Raw genomic sequence first — 21,978 nt, 5'->3', positions numbered from 1 at the left:
TACGCGGTCCTCTCACTGTTGTGGCCTCTCCCGTTGTGGAGCACAGGCTCCGGACGTGCAGGCTCAGTGGCCGTGGCTCACGGGCCCAGCCGCTCCGCGGCATGTGAGATCTTCCCGGACCGGGGCACGAACCCGTGTCCCCTGCATCGGCAGGCGGAATCTCAACCACTGCGCCACCAGGGAAGCCCTCCTGTATGCTTTATAAATGTGGTGGGCAGATGGGTGAAAAGTGACTCTTCCAAAATGAACACTGCAGTCCAGGTGAAAGATGTTACCTTCCTTCTCCCTGCACCTCACCCTCCTCCACGCAGCAGAACCAGAGACAAACCCTTACCATGCCTGACCTCGTCCGTTGTCATCTGCATTATTATAAAGGTTTCCTAGGTGATATTCTTCCCTCCAGCCTTGCTCTCTTCTAAATCGACAGCTAGCAGTGATTTTTCTAAAATATAAATCTTATCATACCGCTGGCTCAGCTCCAGTGACTAACATCAGATAAGGTCCACACTGATTAGTGTGGCATTCAATGCCCTTTCTGACCTGGGCTCTACTTACTTCCCCTTCTTTTACTTCTACCTCAGCAGTTGATGCTACAGCAGTAACAAATACTGGTAGTCCTCGAATTTAGCATGCTAATTCATATCTCCAGCTTTGTGTGCACTCTTCCTTCTAACTAGAATGCCTATCCCCTTTTATCTCCCTAGCAGAGTCCCATTCATCCTTGAAAGCCCTGCATAGATATCATTTGCTCTGGGAGGCTTTCCCTAACCACTCTTCACTATTCTCAAAGTGAATTCTATTCTCCTACTTCAGCTCTTGTATACACTTGTGGTGTCACATACATCCCAGAGTGCTGTAATAGTTTATTTACATGTCTGTCTCCTGTAGAGGTTTGCAAGTTTTTTGAAGATAAGACATGATCATCATCGTCGTCATCATCATCATCTCCAAATCTCTAGTTTCTAGCACAGAGCCTAGAAAATAGCCAGCACTGGAGAGGTGTTTGTGTGCCTGAATGGATCAACTGTCCACTTGGTAAAGACTTTAGGTAAATCCAATCCTGTTGAACTGGTCCTGTGCTTTAGCTGCTCACTACCACAGTTTTGTCCTTTCTTTCACATCACTTGGTGAATAGAAAAGTGATTTTTAATTTTCAAATGAATAGCTAATCTACCAATGCTGTTTATTAGCTAACTATGGAATTTTCTTGTAGAGTAAATAAAGTACTCCTATAGAGAGGGGAGGTTATGGGCAGCCTTATGTAATAAACATAAGTTTGCCTTTGGCACCCTTTCCCTTCAGGTTCTGTATCTCTCCTTTCATTTTTTTGTACCTTCTACCACTAAGGCTGACCATCTGTCTCTTTGGGGTGGGAATGCAGTCAGGGGATGGGGATGGGGTTCAGGGGCCAGGAGAGGGAAGAAGAGATTCTTACTGTAGTAGCCTGACATTACTCCTTTCTTGACTAGTCTTCCTTTAGGAAAACTTACCTGTCCTGTGTTCCATCCCCTCAGGACCTACCCAATCACGGAAGTTAATAAATTAATTCAAAATGAGATATTCAGTTACATTGATAGCTTAAAGTGTAACTCTTCTCAGACAGTATTTACATTTTAACAGATGCTTTCAACTCCTGTCTCCAAAGAATGAATAATACTGGCATGATATACTTTATTGATAGTGTATATAATACCAAGGAAAAGGTGTTTTTGAGAAAGCAGGAGAACTTTTAATCACCCGTCAGATAGTATAGCCTAGGTGCTGCCTGTGATGTGTCTGCACCTGGATGAATCAGGAATTGCATTTGATTGCCAGTAATGGACACTCAAATTAATGGTTTAAACAAATCAGGGGTTTTTTGCTTCATCTGAAAATGTGCTAAGTTAGGCAATTGAGAGCCAATATAATGACTCCATGATACCATCAATATCCTAGACTCTTTATCTTTCTACTCCACCACCTTTAGTATGTGGCTTCCATATACTAGGTTGCCTCTTGATTACAATATGGCCACTGCATCTCCAACCACAGAAAGAGGGGATTGAAGCAAAAGTAAGCCCCCTTTAAATGGCTTTTCCAAAAGCCCCATCCAACAGCATCTCATTGGCTACCTCTACCAGCAGGAATGGCTGGGAAATGTTGGTAGCTAGGCACATTGCCATGATTTATATCTATAACTAAGGAAGAAGGGGAAAAGCCCACTGGTATGTAACTAGTAATCTTACACCAATCCAAATGAGGGCAAATAATCTGTTAGTTTTTGCCTTTATGGGATCATTCAAATAAATACTTAGGACTAAAAATTAGTTTATTTTAGTTAACATTATAATTATGATAGAATTTCCTTTGAAGTGCACTTATTTAAATGAAATATAAATATAAGGAATTATAAAACTATTCAGGAAATATTTATTAGCATGCCCACTGTTTGCATAGTGCTATGCTCAGTGCCACAGAGATGAATGAATTCTTTTTGCCCTCAAGTGTTTTATCAGTCTAATAGTCCAGGACACAGACACATGAAAATTTAAATTATGGTGTATTATAGCATATGATTATGTGTTAATCATATGGTAAAAATGAAATAATATAATATAGCCTAAATTTTATAGAAGAAGTCCAGATTTCAGAGAGTCATCACCATGGCTGCAGTGGCCAAGGAGGACCTTCTGCAAAAGGTGGGAGATGAATAGATGGTGACAGACAAACAAAATGGCGGAGGTAGCCCCCCACCTTCGACTTGTACCACCTGTTGTTTTTAGGATATTTATATTAAGGTATTTTATATACTTACTTATATGCTTTAAATACTTTTAGTATTTTAAAATATTATTCATATTTTAAAAATTGACCCAAGTTTTAACTCGATATGTATATTTAAAGAGAAAATTTCACGCCAGTACTGTAAATGTAAAACCAACTTTCCTTGCCAGCTAAAATATGACTTAAGAAAATGATGATATTAAAATTTTTAAATACATAATGAAGTAGAAGTAATGGTAAAATCCAAATCAGACTGAGTTTTTTAGAGGGGAAATGCAATGTTCTGTGATCAGTCAGTAGTGAAGGGATATTTGGCTCAATGGCTTGGTGTTTCAGACGAAGATGAGATTCTACATCCAATAAGACAATTAGTTCTTCGTTGCTAAATCTGGTTCTTAGTGTTACTGTTAACCAGCAGCAAAAATTTCAATTCACATGTATATAAAGTCGGAAATACATAAATAAATGTAACACCGTGTCTCATGGGTTGTCTGTAGAATTAGTTTTTAACCAAAATGATGTAGATGACTTTCGTGGTAAGCATTTGCTTCAGGAAGTTGTGAGGCCATTTTCAGAGCTGTCCTCTTCTTTTGAATGTGTCAGGTTATTGAATAATGTTCTGAAAGTGTGAAAGTGGTAGAATAAGAGTTTCTTTGCCATTCACCACTACCATCTTCCTGGGAAAATACTTTTGAGAACCTTTTATCAAGTTCAAAATATTTTTACTGACTTCTTCATTTGAGATTTCAACCCAGTGTTTTAAGAAGCAGAGTGGTTTTTGATAGTTGCTGGTTGGTTAAATGGATAAATGAGGTTGGAAGACTGCTTCCCAGAGCTCTGGTGTTCTGGATTTACATTTAGTAGTAATAATAAAAAATATTATTTATTGCTCTTCTTCTATGCTTAGGTACTGTACTGATTGCAGTGTATGTATATATCATTTAATTCTTCCCATTTTTACAGTTGAGAAAACTGATGCTTAGGAAAGTGAAATGTCTTGCCCAGGTCACTTAGCTAACATGTGGCCCAAACTTGAGTTCAGATTGACTCAATCCAAATACCTAACTGCCAAGTCACTGTCACTGAGTCATAGTCGGGGGCCACAGCTCTGGCTCAGGCTTTCCAGAGCCCCTCGTTCTGAGCTCACTGCAGCTAGGTCACTCCCCAGGGCCCCTACCCCCGCCAACCTCTGTGTGTACACGTATATGCTCGTACGTGTAGGAGCTGAGGGGCTGCCCCTAAAGGCTTTGATCCAGAGAAGAAAGGAGATAGCCCCTGACCTACCCAGTCCTCCACTCTGCCTACCTTCTTACCCATGAAGCCCTCCTGAACCCCAGCCTCCCAGGGCCCCTCCTCCTCAGCACTTGCACAACCAGTGGTACAAACCCTCATTCCTCAGGAATCACTGACCAGGAGATCAGAGGGAATTAGGACTAGAAGTCCATCAGCCCAGATCATCTAGGCCTTTGAATGTCAAATCTGAAACGTTGACCTCTATTTTGTATGTGACTAGGATGTCATTGACAATAAGGTTATCTTTAAATTAGAGTAGATAAAAATCAGTGGTTTCCCTTCAAACACAAAGATGGAACACTATTATAAGGGGTAGAATTTCTAACTCTATAACATTGACCATATAGTCATGTCATTTCCTTAGGGAAACGTTAAGTGTGTTGCAATATCTCTCAAATATTTTCTTGTTTTTTCTATCTATGGCAATTCTTAGCACTATTGCTATTGAGGATTTGTTTTTGGATTTAGCAGCTAGCAATTTTTCATAACAAATGTGGTGATAAGGGTAAATTATTTAGGAAATGGATTTTTCCTGGTGACATGTTTAAACTGTCATTTAATGAACAGCAGCCGTCACTAACACACCTGCATTTAACAGGCAGTCTAATACTAACAGCAATAAGTCTCTACATGTTTGGGGAACAGGTGATTTCTATTTGACTTTAATTTTTATTTAATTCTTAAATTTATTCATTTAACCAGTAAGTTTTAAGCATCTGCTTTGATCAGAGTTTTGCATTATCCCTGGCAATGTGGGAGGGAGATACAAAGACACTTAGTGGGTACAAATCCTTTGAATCTCTGGGGAAAAAAAATTAAAGCTCATTTTCCTTCTTATAAATGTAAATGAGCAGAAAAAGGAAAATGCAGAAACATGAGCTAGAAACATAACCATGGTGCTTTAGGTCTCATATCTGAAGTCTGGCTGAAAAATAGCACATTTCTTTTTTATTTTAAAAAAAGATAACATTTCATGTTCTAACTTTAAAAAGCAATGTTTTATACTTTTCATTGGTTAAAAATATGATACAGATATTTAGTGTTGAAAATATGATATGTATGAAAAATATTTATGATATATTAATTCAGCTGACACTAGTCCTAGTACGACATTAGAGCAAACATGCAGTATCAGCCTGGATGTCCTTGGTCAGGTAGGATTTAGGGGTTCGAGTCATGTGCAATGCATCCTTTTCCTCACATTTAATTATTCACTAGGTTCTGTCAGAGACTCTAGTTTGTCCTCTCCTTTACCTCTGCCAGGACCAGAGATCAGACCCTCATCATCCCTCATCCAGTGTATTAGCCTCCTGACAGATCTTTGACTCCTGATTTTCGCCTTTCTGATCTGTTCTTTACATGGTGTCAGAGCTTTATACTTTAAAAGAGAAAAGAAAGAAAGAAAGAAAAACTTGTATTCCCATCTTCCCCTCCCCTGCCATATTATTTATAAAAATAATTATAAATTATGTCAATCCTTAAAATGTATGTTTTGTTGTTAAACGTGAATCCTCATATCACTCATTCTTAAAGAAGATATTAAGCTGACCCAAATACTAATGATAAACATTTATAAGGAAATTTATTTGTACTAAATTAGATACTCTGGGCTGGTGTTAATTAGATGCTTCTGACTAGTGATTTGATGTAAATTCACAACAGTTAGAATTAAGGTAACATTAATTTTACTTGGTTTTTAGCCCCTTACCTCATGTCTTTATGTCCAGCATGTCCTCATCTCACAGCTGCTATAGCCAGAACTTTCTAAGTACCCATCCCTTGCAGAAACTTATTCCTCTTACATATTTTTGAAAGTACCGTTTATTAGGGATGCATCACATGATTTTCTGGACTTTTTTTCATTATCTGAAATATTTGATCATAAAACCAAAAGGAACAAAAAACTTCTACTTGTTGGCTCCATTCTGAATGCTATTTTCCTTTGAATAAGAGAAGTCAAAGTAGTGTCTAAATCACAGACCAGTTTTCACTATTCTTAAATGTGATTACTTACTTTTGCATTGGTTTCAGGCTCATTTTTGCTGATTATGGGAACCAGACTGCCATCGACCCTCCCTGGTAACCAGGGCCAGTGTTCAGAGCCAGGGGCTGGGAACTCCAATTCCCTTTGTGGCTTTTTGACAATTACCTAACTTTCCTGTATTTCCTCATTGACACCGTTGGGATAATTGCTTTTCATACCTCATAGTAGTATTGTGAGATTAATTAATGTTTGTAAAGTGTTTTCAGGATCAAGATGAAAGGTATTAATTTGTAAGCATGTGGTATTATTATAATTATTAGTAGTAATAGGGATGGCTGTTTAATGCAAATTTTCATCTAAGTGTAGTGTCATATTTTCAAAGGACAGTCTCTTCCTTTGTGGCCAGATGTGGATACAATTAACCCTTCACCCTTTATTTTGAAGATACAATTAGCCAATTGTGTGTGCAATTAGACGTGTATGCAGTTTTTGCCAGAAGAACTAATTACAGCCTTGGTAAAAGTCCTTTTGGAAACGCTGGCCCTTTGAATCTTGACTGTCCCTATCTGTGTAATAAGCAATTTGTGCTAAGCATATTTTGGGGCTATGAAGGCTCCTGAATATTGAAGAATTGTTTTTGCCATTACTGGAGAAAGATTTTACTTTCTTGAAGCCATAGCTTTGTCTTTTGCCATCAAGCCTAAAAAGCCTTTCACATAGTTCGGGTTTCAAAGGTTTTATTGATTTTTCTTAGTCTTGACATTCAGCTGAAAGATTTTCCACAGACTGCATTTTGTGAAACAGGTTTTTCTTTGGTAACTTTTTTTTCCCTTGAAAACTCTATTTCCTTTCTGTCTTTAATCCAAACAGCTCATCTCATATTCCCCTTACTCACCGAAGAGCGAGTCAGGAACAGATTAGCACTGATCCTCTCTTCCCAGATATGGCCTCGTGACATCATTTTTCAGGGGACTTTTAATCAGTATAATGTAAATTCTATTTATAAGGGAGAGTAGAAAGACTACTGAAGAGACCAGGAAGATACTGTTTTATCTGTTTGTCTCCACTGACATCCTGTAATTAAGTGAGAGGGGAATGTTCATGGCTTTTAATGATACATTTAAAAACAGCCTCTTTTGAAATGTCGACTCTTTAACACTTCTTGTCACTGATAATCCTTGAACCTGACTTTGTGTAAGGCAGGATCCTACCACCATGGGAGATTCAGAGATGAGCAAAGCACACTTGCCACCTTCTAGGAGCTTAGAATAAAGTATTGAAGATAAGAAAGGTGCTCAGGTCTGCAGACTGCCATCAGCACTGTACAAACAAAGTTCTGGGGGCGGGGCTCCGGGGAGGTAGTGATCACACTGATCAGGCCAGGGGAGTCCACAGAAGCTTCTTAGGAGCTGCATTTGGACTAGGACCTGAAGGATAGGTCAACTTTTGATAGACTAGAGGAAACGTTTTTGTGTAAGCAGAAGTACCAAGCTGCTAAAAAGGAGGCAGGTTCAGGGAGCAGTGATTGGATCTGCTAGGGCTGTAGTGACCTTGTAAAGGAAATGGCAGGAGATAAGACTGGAGAGACAGCCTGGGGTCACATTGTGGAGGGCCCTGAAAGGTAGGTAGAAAAATGTATACTTAATTCAGCTGTCAACATGAAGCCACTATATGGTTTTGATAGAGTGAAATAACCAGAGCCATACTTTAAAATGAAGCTGGCCCGGGGCTTCCCTGGTGGCGCAGTGGTTGAGAGTCCGCCTGCCGATGCCGGGGACACGGGTTCGTGCCCCGGTCCGGGAAGATCCCACATGCTGCGGAGCGGCTGGGCCCGTGAGCCATGGCCGCTGAGCCTGCGCGTCCGGAGCCTGTGCTCCGCAACAGGAGAGGCCACAATAGCGAGAGGCCCGCGTACCGCAAAAAAAAAAAAAAAAAAAAAAAAATGAAGCTGGCCCCAGCATGCCAGGTGAAGTGCAGCCAGGACAGACTAGAGAAGAGGAGATGCATTCAGGGAGCGTGCCAAAATTAAGACCAGAGCCATCTCTGGAGGGTTGGCACTGGGAGTAAAAAAGAGAGTTATTATCTCCAGGAGGTATGAGTTAGTATTTCTTGATCTTGGCAACTGTCCTGACATAGAGTCAAAGCACAGGAAGGAGCTGGGTCAAGATGACTGGGAAGAAAGAGGGAAGTAGCTTTCATTGAAATAGTGATGTCAGGAGCGGGGGCAGTTTTAAGAGAACTCACTCTTGGGAATTACCACATGATGTCATGTTTATACAAATAGACAAAGATAGCAGGACAGAAGAAGATTAATTCTAGATAGCCAGTGTAATGTTTCCAGTAAGCCTAGTGGAAAAGAATTATATTTTATCTCAACAACAACAAAATCAACTTGTATTGCTGAGGCATCCTATTAACATGGCAAATGAGAGAATATAAACAGAAAGCTTGAAGACATTAAACAAGTACATTTCTTGGAGCCTATTAACCTTTATCCTATGAAAAACTAATTGGCAAGCTATACATATATGATAAATGTCCAAAATATAGCTCTGTGTGTATGCCTAAAGAATATATTTAGTCACTGAAAAGCAGCTAGAACATTGGTTTTTCAAGTTTCTATTTGAAACACTTGGAATGAAGAAGCCAGAGCAAAATAGTATTCTCATATCTAATCTTAGGAGAGTCTGTTCTCTATCTCATTCTGTCCAGCACTGGTTTCCAAGGAGGTTCTGTGGATAATATATCATGCTATCAGGTTCAAGAATGTGGAGATCTACCCGAGTATCCCTAACATCCCTAGATAACCTGATACAATTCTGTCATCCATAAATTTCCTATCCTTTTTCCAGCCTTTTAACATTTTCAGGTTTCACCATGTCATTGAACAATAAATCTCATAATTCAGGAAACTATTACCAACTATCTTTTAAAAAGTCTTCTCAACCTTCATTTGTAAAATGAAAAGTCTGTAATGCATATGGTAGATGCTCTATTTATTTTTGGCCACGTTGGGTGTTTGTTGCTGCGCCCAGGCTTTCTCTAGTTGCGGTGAGCAGGGGCTACTCTTCGTTGCGGTGTGCGGGCTTCTCATTGCAGTAGCTTCTCTTGTTGCGGAGCACGGGCTCTAGGCACACGGGCTTCAGTAGTTGTGGTGCACGGACTCAGCAGTTGTGGCTCGCAGGCTCTAGAGTACAGGCTCAGTAGTTGTGGCGCACAGGCTTACTTGATCCGCGGCATGTGGGATCTTCCCGGACCAGGGATCGAACCCGTGTCCCCTGCATTGGCAGGCGGATTCTTAACCACTGCGCCACCAGGGAAATCCCTATGCACATAATTTTGGTTGCCGTTTTCCTCTAGTAATGAGGCATTGTGGAAAGACTGTGAGCTTTGGGATAATATCTAGTTACCTGTTCTGTAAAATGCAAATAATGAAACTTCATCCTTCCAGTTGTTTAGGCTGACTTTGGAGTTATGCTGACTCCTTTTATCTCTCATACCTACATCCAATCCACTAGCAAATTCTGTTGAGTCTACCTTCAGTTACATCCAGAATCCATCACTTCTTGCCCCCTTCAGTCCCACCTCTGTCCAAGCAACCATCATCTCCTACCTGGATTACTAGAGTAGCTTCTTTTTATGTTTGTTTTTATGTAATAATACTGGTAATTTTATTAATATAATCATTTCCATCAACATGCTAGCAGTGCATATGACAGAGCTGGACTTCTAGCGCAGAGTGTGAGTTCAGGCTGTGCTATGATTTCATATCCTGTGGTTTTGGCATATAGTAGCTTCTTAATTCTCTCTTCCATCCTTGGTGCTCTATTCTCAACTATGCAAAGGACATAGTGATTCTTTTCAAACATAAGGCAGATCACTTTCAATTACAAGCCAGAGTCTTTGGCCATAACCTCAAGGCCCCACACCATCTGGTCTCCCAATAGCCCCTCTCGCATTACCAATTTCCTTGTTCACGCTGCTCCAGCCTCACTGCCTCCCAGCTGTTCTGCCCCTGTCTCAGTGCCTTTGCATTGGCTGTCCTGGCCTGCAACACACTTCCCTCATCTCCTATCATTGTTTGTTCCATTATCATCTTCTCAGGAAAGCCTTTCCTGACTTACTTTATTTAAAATATAATTCCCCAATTCTCTCCATCCCTCCTTTCTGCTTTATTTTTCTTCATATTACCTATCACCATCTATTACTAGACAATACATTTCACATGATTTTATTATATGTCCCTCCCAGTGCGTATATCAATGCCTGGCATAGTGGAGGTGCTCAGGAAATATTTCCTAAATGAATGAAAACAGCCATACTTTTAGGCACTGATTATTATATGCAGTTATACATCAGAACAACACATATTTGCTCAATAAATGTTACCTTCATTCTTTCCCTTTCATTTTTCAAGGCATAGCATATGGAGTTGCACACAGCATTCTGAAATCAAGTTTAACATAGTTTTTATGCAGAAAAGTCATCATTACTTAACATGTGACTATAGAACTGTACTGCACTAGTGTTTTCAGAAAGCATTCTTCCATTTTTCTGTCCACTCATTTAGGCTTATGAGATCTTCCTGCAATGTATTTATCTGTTTGAGATTGTATTACTTAGAAGGTATTAGTTAATACATTTACAAAAATGTTAGACCAGTTGTAGCAACAGTTTGCAGACACTTAGACTTAATTTTTTTTTCCATCTAGAAAATGTCTATTCCAAATTTTTATTTCAATTCCATGAATTATTTTTCTAACACCTTTTGGGGGAGAAAAGCTTGTCAAAAACATTTTTTCTGATGGAATCTCCAAGTAATTTAGTAATGATTATTTTCTGATTTAAACAATATATGTATACTTAGAAAATACTGTTTTGGGTACAAAGTTATTTCTATGCATATAAAATACACACATATACATTCAAGGGGGTAAATTATTCAGATATGCTACATTCTTATTTATGTTTTATCTACCTAATCTATCAAAGACTATTAGAAGTGTATTAGTGACTACTAGTCACTCATCATCATTGTAATTCTATCATTTTCTGTCTGTATCTCTATGTTTTTGTTTTGTTTTGTCTATGTTAATCCTCTAATTTGATGTAACAAGATTTGGGACCTTTAAAGTTTATTATGGATTTTGTCTTTCATCAACAACAAAAATATATTTTATATATATATATATTATTGAATGAAAGATTCTTTAAATTCTATAGTGCTTTACAATTTTTAAAAGTTTCACACACATGATATCATATAATCCCATAATAACCCCTTTCCCCCTACCCTATATTTCTTCTACATATTTTAAAAGTGTTTTGCTCTCACTTTTTACATGAAATTTTAATTGTAACCTCTATTTTCTTTTTGTTTGCCATTTAATTTTTAATCTTTCTTGTGATTTCTAGTCATTTACTCATTCACTGATTGATACAACACATATTTATTGAGCTCCCTGACAATACAGGCATGAGCACGACAGCCATGGTCCTTTCTTATGTAGCTTATATTCTAGTGCAGAGAATTGGGCAATAAACAAAATAATTCTAATAGTATTGTAAGTGCTATGAAGAAAATAAAATAGAATTATGTGCTAGCATGACAGGCAGCATGATAAGGTAAAAGTCTTATCTTTTATCCTTTTACTCCTTCTTATCTTTTAGTTAACAGAGGGGAATATTTTTGTCCTTCAATAAAGGGATTTAAAACACATTTATCAAAATAGCTGATATGTGTGATCTTACATCAGTTTTCTTATTTTAGGTTTTCTGGAGTCTCTTGCTTCCTTTTAGTTTTTGTTCTCTTCATTCCTATGGATAATATCTTTTTGGTTTTTTCTCCAATGATATGGAAGATGTTATTGTTCTTTTTTATGTAAGTGGTTATTTTATAGTCGCTAAAAACATTCTATAGTCTAAATTTTGCCTGTCAAATCCAAGAATTGTATCCTTTCCCCCTTTGTAACATGTAAAATGTAATCTTCCACACTCCTTCTTACTTATAGTCTTTATCAATATAATCTTAAAAGTTAGTTAGATTTTATCGGGCTTCCCTGGTGGCGCAGTGGTTGAGAATCTGCCTGCCGATGCAGGGGACACAGGTTCGTGCACCGGTCCGGGAAGGTCCCACATGCCGCGGAGTGGCTGGGCCCGTGAGCCATGGCCGCTGAGCCTGCGCGTCTAGAGCCTGTGCTCCGCAACGAGAGAGGCCACAACAGTGAGAGGCCCGTGTACCGCAAAAAAAAAAAAAAAAAAAAGTTAGGTTTTATTAATTATATTAAATAACTGTTCTTAATCTGGTTTTATATCTATAGCAATTACAGTGATTTATCTCCATATTTAACTGCTTTTCATGCTTATTATCAGTCTTTATACAATAATTTTATCTTCCTGAATTTCTTAATTATGATGTTAAACATCTCTAGATTACTTTAAGAATGGCGTGAATATAGGTTTAAGCTCTTGCATATTTAACACTGGTTTTCTGTTGTTTTTACATATGAACAGTAATTTTACTGGCTATAAAATTCTTATGTCACAATTTTTGTTTTGCTCAAAACTACATATCACCCCACTGTCTTCTGAGTAGGTAACTTGTTTTTTCTGTTTCATTCTTTAGTTTATTTTCCTTTGAAATTTAAAAATTTATCATACATAGCATAGTATGTGGGTCTCAAGACTCATTCTTTTTCAAAGTTAGTAGTAGTTTAGATCTCAGTTCTCTTCCCTCTGTACTCTATTGTCATTTGTTCTCTTTTAAAATTTTGCCATTACATTTTTCAGTTACTTGATAATACCTTTTAAAGGGTCAAAGAAACCTGAAGTCAAAAACTTACCTTAAATTTTCCTGGGTTGGTAGTGTCCTCAGGCTCAGGCAGAAGCAAACATAAATCCTTTCTAGGGAATCCCTTTTCGTCAAGCCTAGAAGATTCTTATAGATACAATTCCAAGGAATATTAGTTCTTCAGTCAGAAATCATAAAATACAGAAGGAAACAAGGCTGGATGAGTGAGAGTTAACAAAAAATAGAAGAATCAGATCTACAGAGGTCTCAGATATCGGTATATCCCATACAATACAAAATAATTATGTTTACTGTATTTAAAAAATAAGCAGGCTTGAAAATATAAGAATCAAGAGACTTTTTAAAAAGATCTAGCATATTTGGAAAAGAACACAATGAGACATTAGGAATTAAAAATAGTCATTCAATGCACAGGTTGACATTTAGCATATTAGACACAAATGAAGAGATTTTTATGGGTTAAAAGATCTAAAGGAGTTACTCAAAATGTAACACAGAGATACAGAAATGCAAATTGTAGCATGGAGGATGCTAATATTATATATATTATAATAAAATAATAGCTATTAGTATAATAACTAATATTATAATATAATGACATGTGGAGGTCTAACATGCATCTTAACTGGAATTCCAGAAGCAGAGGGGTCAAAATCAGAGAATGGGGCAAAGACAGTATTTGAAAAGATAGGAGCTAATAACTCTCCAAAACTGGTGAAAGACATCAATCTTCAGATTTAGGAAGCCCCCCAAAATTCCAAAAAGAATGAATAGAAATCCACATTAGACATATCATAGCCAATGTACACAACACCAAAGACAACTAAGATATCTTGAAAGATTGCCTCAAAGGAAAGTAGACTTAAAGCTGACTTGTCAATAACAACAGTGGAGCCAGAAGGCAGTGAAATAATATCTTCAAAGTGGTGAGAAAATATAATCGTCAATCTAGAATTCCATATTCAGCAAAATTTTAAGAATAAGGGTAAATAAAATTATTTTCAGATATATAGAACCTGGAAGAATATACACCAAGAGACCCTCTCTAAAAGAAATTCAAAATGATATACTCAGGCAGAAAGAAAATGATCCCAGATGGAAGACCTGAGCTTCAAAAAAGATTGATGAACTAAGAAAGTGGTTCATATGAGAATAAATATAAGCTAAGGTTGATTTATAAAACAAAAATAGTAATGGCTTATAGCAAATAACTTAGGAAGGAAGTAGCTGAAATTAAAGCATTCTAAGGTCCTTGTTTTATGTAGGAAGATGGTAAAATCACTGGCATTTATTCTCTATTAAGTGCATGTTAACATTTCTAGGGTAATCACTAAAAAGAAATAGCATAATTTCTAAATATAGTGGAGATTTTAAAAGGAATAAAGACATTCAGTCAACCCAAAAGAAAGGAAAAAAATAGAAAAAGAAAGAGAAGCACACATAAGATGGCAGAATAATTGCAGATATATCAGTCAGTCACTATAATATGTGTAAACTAACAGAATCCTCCTGTTAAATATTAGATTGATTGGAAAGATAAACTAGCTTAAAAGAACTCTAAAAACAGTATTGTGATTTATATGAAACCCGTGTAGATTCTAAGGGTAGAGAAAGGTTTCAAGAAAAAAGATGACATAACTACAAATATAGTCAGAATAAACATTAAGGCAAAAGGTATTACCAAAGATAGAGGGTCACTAGGTCATGGTAAAAGGTTCATTTCACAAGGAAAATATGACCGTTGTAAAGTTGCATGCCCTTAACAACATAGATTAAAATTATGTAAAGTAAAAATGGGAAAGGAACACAAGCACAAGAATAAAAAGAAAAATCTGTCACTGGAGTTGAAGATTGCAATATACTTCTCTTAGTAATTGTTTTATCAAATAGCCCAGGGATCAGCAAACTTCTTCTTAAAAAGTACCATATAGTAAATATTTTAAGGTTTGCAGGGCACATATTGTCTCTGTCATATATTTCTCTTTGCATTATTCTTAGTTCACTGGGCTGTACAACAATAGGCTGTGGGTCAGATTTGGCTGGTGGGCTACAGTGTGCTGACCTTGAAATAGACAGTAACAGTCAAGAAGAGGGTAAATGATTTGAGCAACAGAATTAACAAGGTTGATATTGACCACAAAGATGTATATAATAAACATTCTTCTCAAGGATGCATGGAACATTCATGAATATACTTTTAGAAATAATTTGGCCTTTCTTCATAAATTGAGCATGTGATTCCTTCATGACCTAGCAATTCCACTCCTAGGCATATATCCTAATGCACTAGTGGACATGTAGAAGAATGATCACAGTAGCACTATTCATGATAGTAGGAACAGGAAACAATACAAAGATCCATCATCCACAGAGTGAATAAATAAATAGTGCCTATTCATAAATGGAATACTGAAAGGAAGGGAAAATGGATTTAAAAGTTCTTCACGTGGCAATATGGATGAATCTTAACATGGTATTAAGGGTATAAAGCAAGCCACAGAAGAATAAATACAACTATACGAAATTCAAAACATGCCAAGCTATACAGTATATTGCTTAGAGCTATAAATATTTGTGATACAACTATACAGAAAAGCAAATCAAGGCTATACACAAATTCAGACTATCGTTATATAGAAAACCCTAAAGATGCTACCAAAAACTGTTAGAACTAATAAATGAATTCAGTAGAATTGCTGGATACAAAATCAACCAGACAATGGAATATTACTCAGCCATAAAAAGCAATGAAACAATGCCATTTGCAGCAACATGGATGGACCTAGAGATTATCATACTAAGTGAAGGAAGACAAAGAAAGACAAATATATTACATTGCTTATATGTGGAATCTAAAAATTGATACAGATGAACTTATTTAGGGGCTTCCCTGGTGGTCCAGTGGTGAAGAATCTGCCTTACAGTGCAGGGGACGTGGGTTAGATCCCTGGTCAGGGAACTAAGATCCCACATGCCACGGGGCAACTAAGCCCGTGCACCACAACTACTGATCTCGCGCGCCTCAACTAGAGAGCCTGCGTGCCACAAACTACAGAGCCCACACACTCTGGAACCTGCACGCCACAACTACAGAGGCCACACGCTCTGGAACCCACGTGCCACAACTACAGAGTCCATGTGCTCTGGAACCTGTGCACCACAACTAGAGAAGAGAAAACCCACATGCCACAACTAGAGAGAACCCCGCGCACCACAACCAAGAGCCTACGTGCCGCAACGAAAGATCTGGCATGCCTCAATGAAGATCCTGTGTGCCGCAACTAAGACCCGACGCAGCCAAAAATAAATTAAATAAATAAATAAATAATCTTTAAAAAGAATGAACTTATTTATAAAACAGAAATAGACTCACAGACATAGAAAACAAACTTATGGTTACCAAAGGGAAAAGGAGGGGAGGGATAAATTAGGAGTTTGGGATTAAAATAGTGTGTACACTATTATATATAAAATAGATAACCAAGAAGGACCTGTATAGCACATGGAACTATACTCAATGTGTATAATAACCTATAATAGAAAAGAATCTGAAAAAGGATAGATACATATGTATAACTGAATCACTTTGCTGTACACCTGAAACTAACACAACATTGTAAATCAACTATATTTCAATAAAATTAAAACAAAAAATCAGTTGCACTTCTATACACAACAATAAACTATCTGAAAAAAGAAAATTTAAAAATCCCATTTACAGTAGCATCAAACAATAACATACTTAGGAGTAAATTTAACCAAGGAGGTAGAGGATCTGTACACTGAAAACTATAGGACATTGATGAAAGAAAGAAGACACAAATTAATGGAAAGATATCCCCTGTTCATGATTAGAAGACTTAACATTGTTAAGATGTCCATACTACCCAAAGCTATCTATAGGTTCAGTACAATCCCTATCAAAATTCCAAAGGAATTTTTCACAGAAATGGAAAAAACAATCTTAAAATTCATTTGGAACCACAAAAGACCTCATATAGCCAAAGCAATCTTGAGAAAGAAGAATAAAGCTGGAAGTACCAAACTTCCTGATTTCAAACTATGTTATGAAGCTATGGTAGTCAAAGTGTGGTACTGGCATTAAAAACTGACACATAGTCCAATGGAACAGAATCAAGAACTCAGAAATAAACCCAGGCTCATATGGTCAACTAGTATTTGACAGGGAAGCCAAGAAAATGCGATAGGGAAAAGATAGTCTCTTCAATAAATGGTTCTGGGAAAACTGGATATTCACATGCAGAGAATGAAATTGGACCCTTATCTTACACTGCTTACAAAAATTAAGTAAAAATAGATTAAAGACTTAAATGTAAAACCTGAAACCATAGAACTCCTAAAGGAAAACATAAGCAGTAAGCTCCTTGACATTGGTCTTGGCGATGTTTTGAATATGATGCCAAAAGCAAAAATAAACAAGTGGGACTACACCAGACTAAAAAGCTTTTGCACAGCAAAGGAAGCCATCAACAAAATGAGAAGGTAACCTACAGAGTGGGAGAAAGTATTTGCAAACCATATATCTGATAAGTGGTTAACATCCAAAATATATAAAGAACTCATACAACTCAATAGCACAAAATCAAACAATAGATTAAAAAATGGGCAGAGGACCTGAATAGACATTTTGTCAAAGAAGGCATACAAGTAGCCAACAGGCACGTGGAAGGGTGATCACTAATCATCAGGGAAATGCAGATCAAAACCACAATGAGATATCACCTCATACCTTTAGAATAGCTGTCATCAGAAAGACAAGATATAACAAGTGTTGGTGAGGATGTGGAAAGAAGGGAACCCACTGTTGGTAGGAATGTAAATTGGTGCAGCTGTTATGGAAAACAATATGGAGGTTTCTTAAAAAATTAGAACTAGGGCTTCCTTGGTGGCACAGTAGTTAAGAATATGCCTGCCAATGCAGGAGACATGGATTCGATCCCTGGTCCGGGAAGATCCCACATGCCGCGGAGCAACGAAGCCCGTGTGCCACAACTACTAAACCTGCGCTCTAGAGCCTGCGAGCCACAACTACTGAGCCTGTGTGCCACAACTACTGAAGCCCATGCGCCTAGAGCCCGTGCTCTGCAACAAGAGGAGCCACAACAATGAGAAGCCCGCGCACCGCAACGAAGAGTAGCCCTGACTCGCCGCAACTAAAAAGAAAACCCGCTCTCAGCAATGAAGACCCAATGCAGCCATAAATAAATAAATAAACATATACATATATATATATATATATATATATATATTAGAACTACCACGTGATCCAGCAATCCCACTTCCGGGTATATACCTGAAGGAAGTGAGATCACTATTGAAGACATACTTGCACCCCTATGTTCACTGTAGCATTGTTTACAATAGCCAAGATATGGAAACAACCCAAGTGTCTATTGACGGAGGAATAAAGAAAATATGATTTTTATAAATATAAATACACACACACAGTTGATTCTTGAACAGCATGGGGTTTAGGGAAGCTGACCCACTGCACAGTCAAAAATCTGCCTGTAACCTGTAGCTGGCCTTCAGTGTATGTGGGTCCTCAGTATTCATGATTCAACCAACCTTGGATCTTGTAGTACTGCAGTATTTACTATTGAAAAAACTCTGTGTATTAATGGACGCATGCAGTTCAAACCCATGTTGCTCAAGCGTCAACTGTGTGTATGATGGAATATTAGTCATAAAAAAGAAGGCAATCCTGCCATTTGCAACAACATGGCTGAAACTTGAGGACATTATAGTAAGTGAAATAAGTCAGAAACATACTGTATGATCTCTCATATATGTGGAATCTAAAAAAACTGAACTGAAACAGAGTAGATTGGTGGTTGCCAGGGGGTGGCAGAAGTAGGGAGATGTTGGCCAGAGGTACAGACTTCCAGTTAGAAGATGAATAAGTTTTGGGGCTCTAACCTGTAGTATGGTGACTAACGTTAATAATATTGTATTGTATACTTGAACGTTACTAAGAGAGTAGATCTTAAATGTTGTCAACACATACACACAGAAACACAGTAACAATGTGAGGTGATTAAGGTGTAAGTGACCTTATTCTAGTAATCATTTCACAATATATATTTATACCAAATCATCACATTGTATACCTTAAACTTATATAATGTTTTATGTCAATTATATTTCAATATAGCTGGAAAAATAGGAACAGCATTTACTTCCTAGTGAGGGAAGGAAGGGAATTGGGGGGGGCGGCGGGCGGGCAAGAGGGATGCAGAGTAAACTTCAGAGTTCCTAGTAATGTTCTGTTCCTTAAACTGAGGGGTAAAATAGAGGTGTTTGCTGTATTTTATCCTTGTGCTTTACACATATTTTTAATATATTATCTCCTCATTGTTTGAGACATGAAATAAAATACACAGTAGGGATGGAGTAAGGAAGTGTGGAAACAACAAGGATGGAGACTTTTTCCAGGCATTTTACCACACAGAAGAACAGAGCAATAGAACAGTAGGAGGAGAGAGATACGAATAAAAACTTTTTTTAAAAAAAGTAGATGTTATACCATATTGGATACTAATAGGAGTGGTAAAGAGGTAAAAGTCATAATGAGGACAAAGAAGGGGTAATTTCAAGAACAAAGTTCTTAAGAAGTGAGTGATGCAGTGTACAAACGAATGGTTTGGTCTTAGGGACAGTTCATCCCATTTAATGCGGGGTGGGGGAAATTACATGGTGCAGTTGCAAGTAGGTTGGTAGATTTATTGGTGGGAAGGGAAGATGATCTCTAGAGATTTTTGGCCATAAATTTAAAATGAAACTAGTCAGCATGATCCTGTGCTTTCCTCCAACCCACATCCAGCTACTCAAGTGCATGCAGGTTTGCAGTTGGCATAAAATTGGGTTTAACTGGGCTTGAGGTTTTTCTAGATAAAAACTAGGTAGGAACAAACAAGGCAATGGAAGGTGTGTACAATGAAATAATTACAGTGACGAAACAGAATCCATGCTGGATAAAGAAGCAAAAGATACAATGATATCATGGACAATGAAAAAGTGGCTTGGCTATCTTTGTGGGTCACTGAATTGCCAGGGTACAGCTTCTAGAGTGTGTGAAGTAGATTGTTAGGAGGTGGTAGTGAACGTGTGTGATGCATGAAATAGAGTTTTGGAATTAGAATTTTTATTATTAATCTCAAGGTCTAAGATGACCATGGAAGTACACGGCTGCTGTGGTTGAACAAAAAGGATTTTAGAGGTCATGGAACTGAAAGGATGGAGTATTGAATGGGTTGTGTATTCATGGTTTTCAATCCTGGCTGCACGTAATCGGAGGAGCTTTCAAAGACTATCGATCAATGCCCAGGCCCTTCCCCAGACCAGTTAAATCAGGATCTCTATGTGTAGTTTCCGGGGAACTGCTATTTCTTAAGAACTCCCCATGTGATTACAATGTGCATTCAGGGTTGAGAACCACGAGTCTACATGAATGTTGGCATCGCCAAGAAAGATCATAAGAGAAATGGTAGAGAAAAGTGTGGTTAGCTGGGGGAGTACAGGAGGAAGGAAGGATGATTCAGAGGATCAGTCTCCTTGAAAGGCACTTAGCTCAAGTCATTTCTTATAGTGTGTGCACTCAATAAACGGTTTCTACTATTATTTTTGTTGTTATTATTATTATCATTATTATTGACAGTAGCAACAGCAGTAGTATTATCCAGGGAGAAGAGTCCAGATCTTTTATTAAATTCTCAAAGGGTCTTTACAAAAGGTTAAAAATCACTAGTTTTAGATGATCATCAAGAAGGGTTCCTAATAGAGTTTGGGGAAAAAAACCCCTAGGAGCTGGCAGTATTCTTAATTGACCTTCCAGAGTAATACTAAAGCAAGAAGGAGCTCCATCCCATCATTGCCTGACTTGGCAGTCCGCAGGCATCAGAAGCCAGCTGGTCGGGAGTTGGATGCAACTCCCTGCCCTGGGAGCCAAATAATTGCCTAATAGACCTTATTTTCTCTCGTCAAACCTAAAGGCTAAGACAAGCTGATGAGTGTTGCCCCACTAATAGGAACCTAAAAGCCTGAGTTGTGTTTCAGCATTCCTGTCGCAGAGTTGGGAGTGAGGAGAGGAGACAGACATTAAACATACAACACTAGTATTTTATGTTTTCAAATTGCTTTACGTGCATCTCTTACAGTCTTGCCCCTTCCTCCACAAAGGGAGAGTGTTATCAGTCAGGGTGAGCAGTACTATTTAAAGCTAATGTAGGGACTTCCCTGGCGATCCAGTGGTTAGGACTTCACCTTCCAGTGCAGGGGGTGAGGGTTCAGTCCCTGGTCAGGGAGCTAAGATCCCACATGCCTCGCAGCCAAAAAACTAAAACATAACACAGAAGCAGTATTGTAACAAATTCAAGAATGACTTTAAAAAAAATGGTCCACATCAGAAAAATCTTTAAAAATAAATAAATAAAGCTAATGTGTACTTGTAAGTACTTAGTGACTCCTCAAGATGTAGTCTCACTAAAGAATGCAAAGAATACTAGGTACAAACTAACAGTGTAACATAAATAATCTTATTTCTGTGTTATTGCACACAAAAGCATGTTTTCATGTAGATTCACTGGCTCACCAGGAAAGCTGGCAGGCAAGCACCTTAGAAAAGATAATGTCAAGGAAAGAATTGGGAAACATTCCCAACTGGAACATTCCAGGTTAGTTCTATTCTAGTTTGAAGAAGAATAAGATACATCTGTCCCTTTATATCCAACCAGATTTTAGTTTGCTATAAAGAGACATAACCTCCTATGTTTTATTCCCAATCCTCTCTGTCCTCCATGATAGTTCTTATCAGCTTGTGTTACAAGTAAATAAAAGAGCTAATCTAAAAACCTATCACCTGATAGAGGAAGACATACAGTTTTCTCCATGGCCGTCTATAAAGCAAAAGTAGTGATGACAAGGCTGGATAATGATCCTTTCCAGTAAAGAATGTCATTCCTGTACAGCGTCTCTGTTGGGTATGTTAGGTAAGCAAAGACAGTAGAATCACCAAAGTTTGTTTTATAAATCAGTCATCTTTTAAGTACTTCAGCTGTGTTTCTGTCCTTATTTCACACCTGAAATTGCCAACTTTTCATTGACTAAT

At 37.8% G+C, this 21,978-nt stretch overlaps 1 protein-coding gene and 1 long non-coding RNA gene across 4 annotated transcripts in view; one reads left to right on the top strand and one right to left on the bottom strand.

Moving 5' to 3' along the window:
* UMAD1 (UBAP1-MVB12-associated (UMA) domain containing 1) overlaps positions 1-21,978 on the top strand; it is a 247,208-nt gene that overhangs the window by 192,502 nt on the left and 32,728 nt on the right. The window lies entirely within an intron of this gene.
* LOC137229026 (uncharacterized) overlaps positions 12,770-21,978 on the bottom strand; it is a 156,638-nt gene continuing 147,429 nt past the window's right edge. The window contains exon 3 of the long non-coding RNA XR_010945505.1: positions 12,770-12,977. This is a non-coding gene — a long non-coding RNA (uncharacterized lncRNA). The remainder of the gene's footprint in view (positions 12,978-21,978) is intronic.

Source organism: Pseudorca crassidens, chromosome 8 (assembly GCF_039906515.1).
Source record: "Pseudorca crassidens isolate mPseCra1 chromosome 8, mPseCra1.hap1, whole genome shotgun sequence".
Taxonomy (NCBI): Eukaryota; Metazoa; Chordata; class Mammalia; order Artiodactyla; family Delphinidae; genus Pseudorca; species Pseudorca crassidens.
The sequence above is the reverse complement of the archived record's forward strand: the minus strand, read 5'-3'. Positions and strand labels throughout refer to the sequence as shown.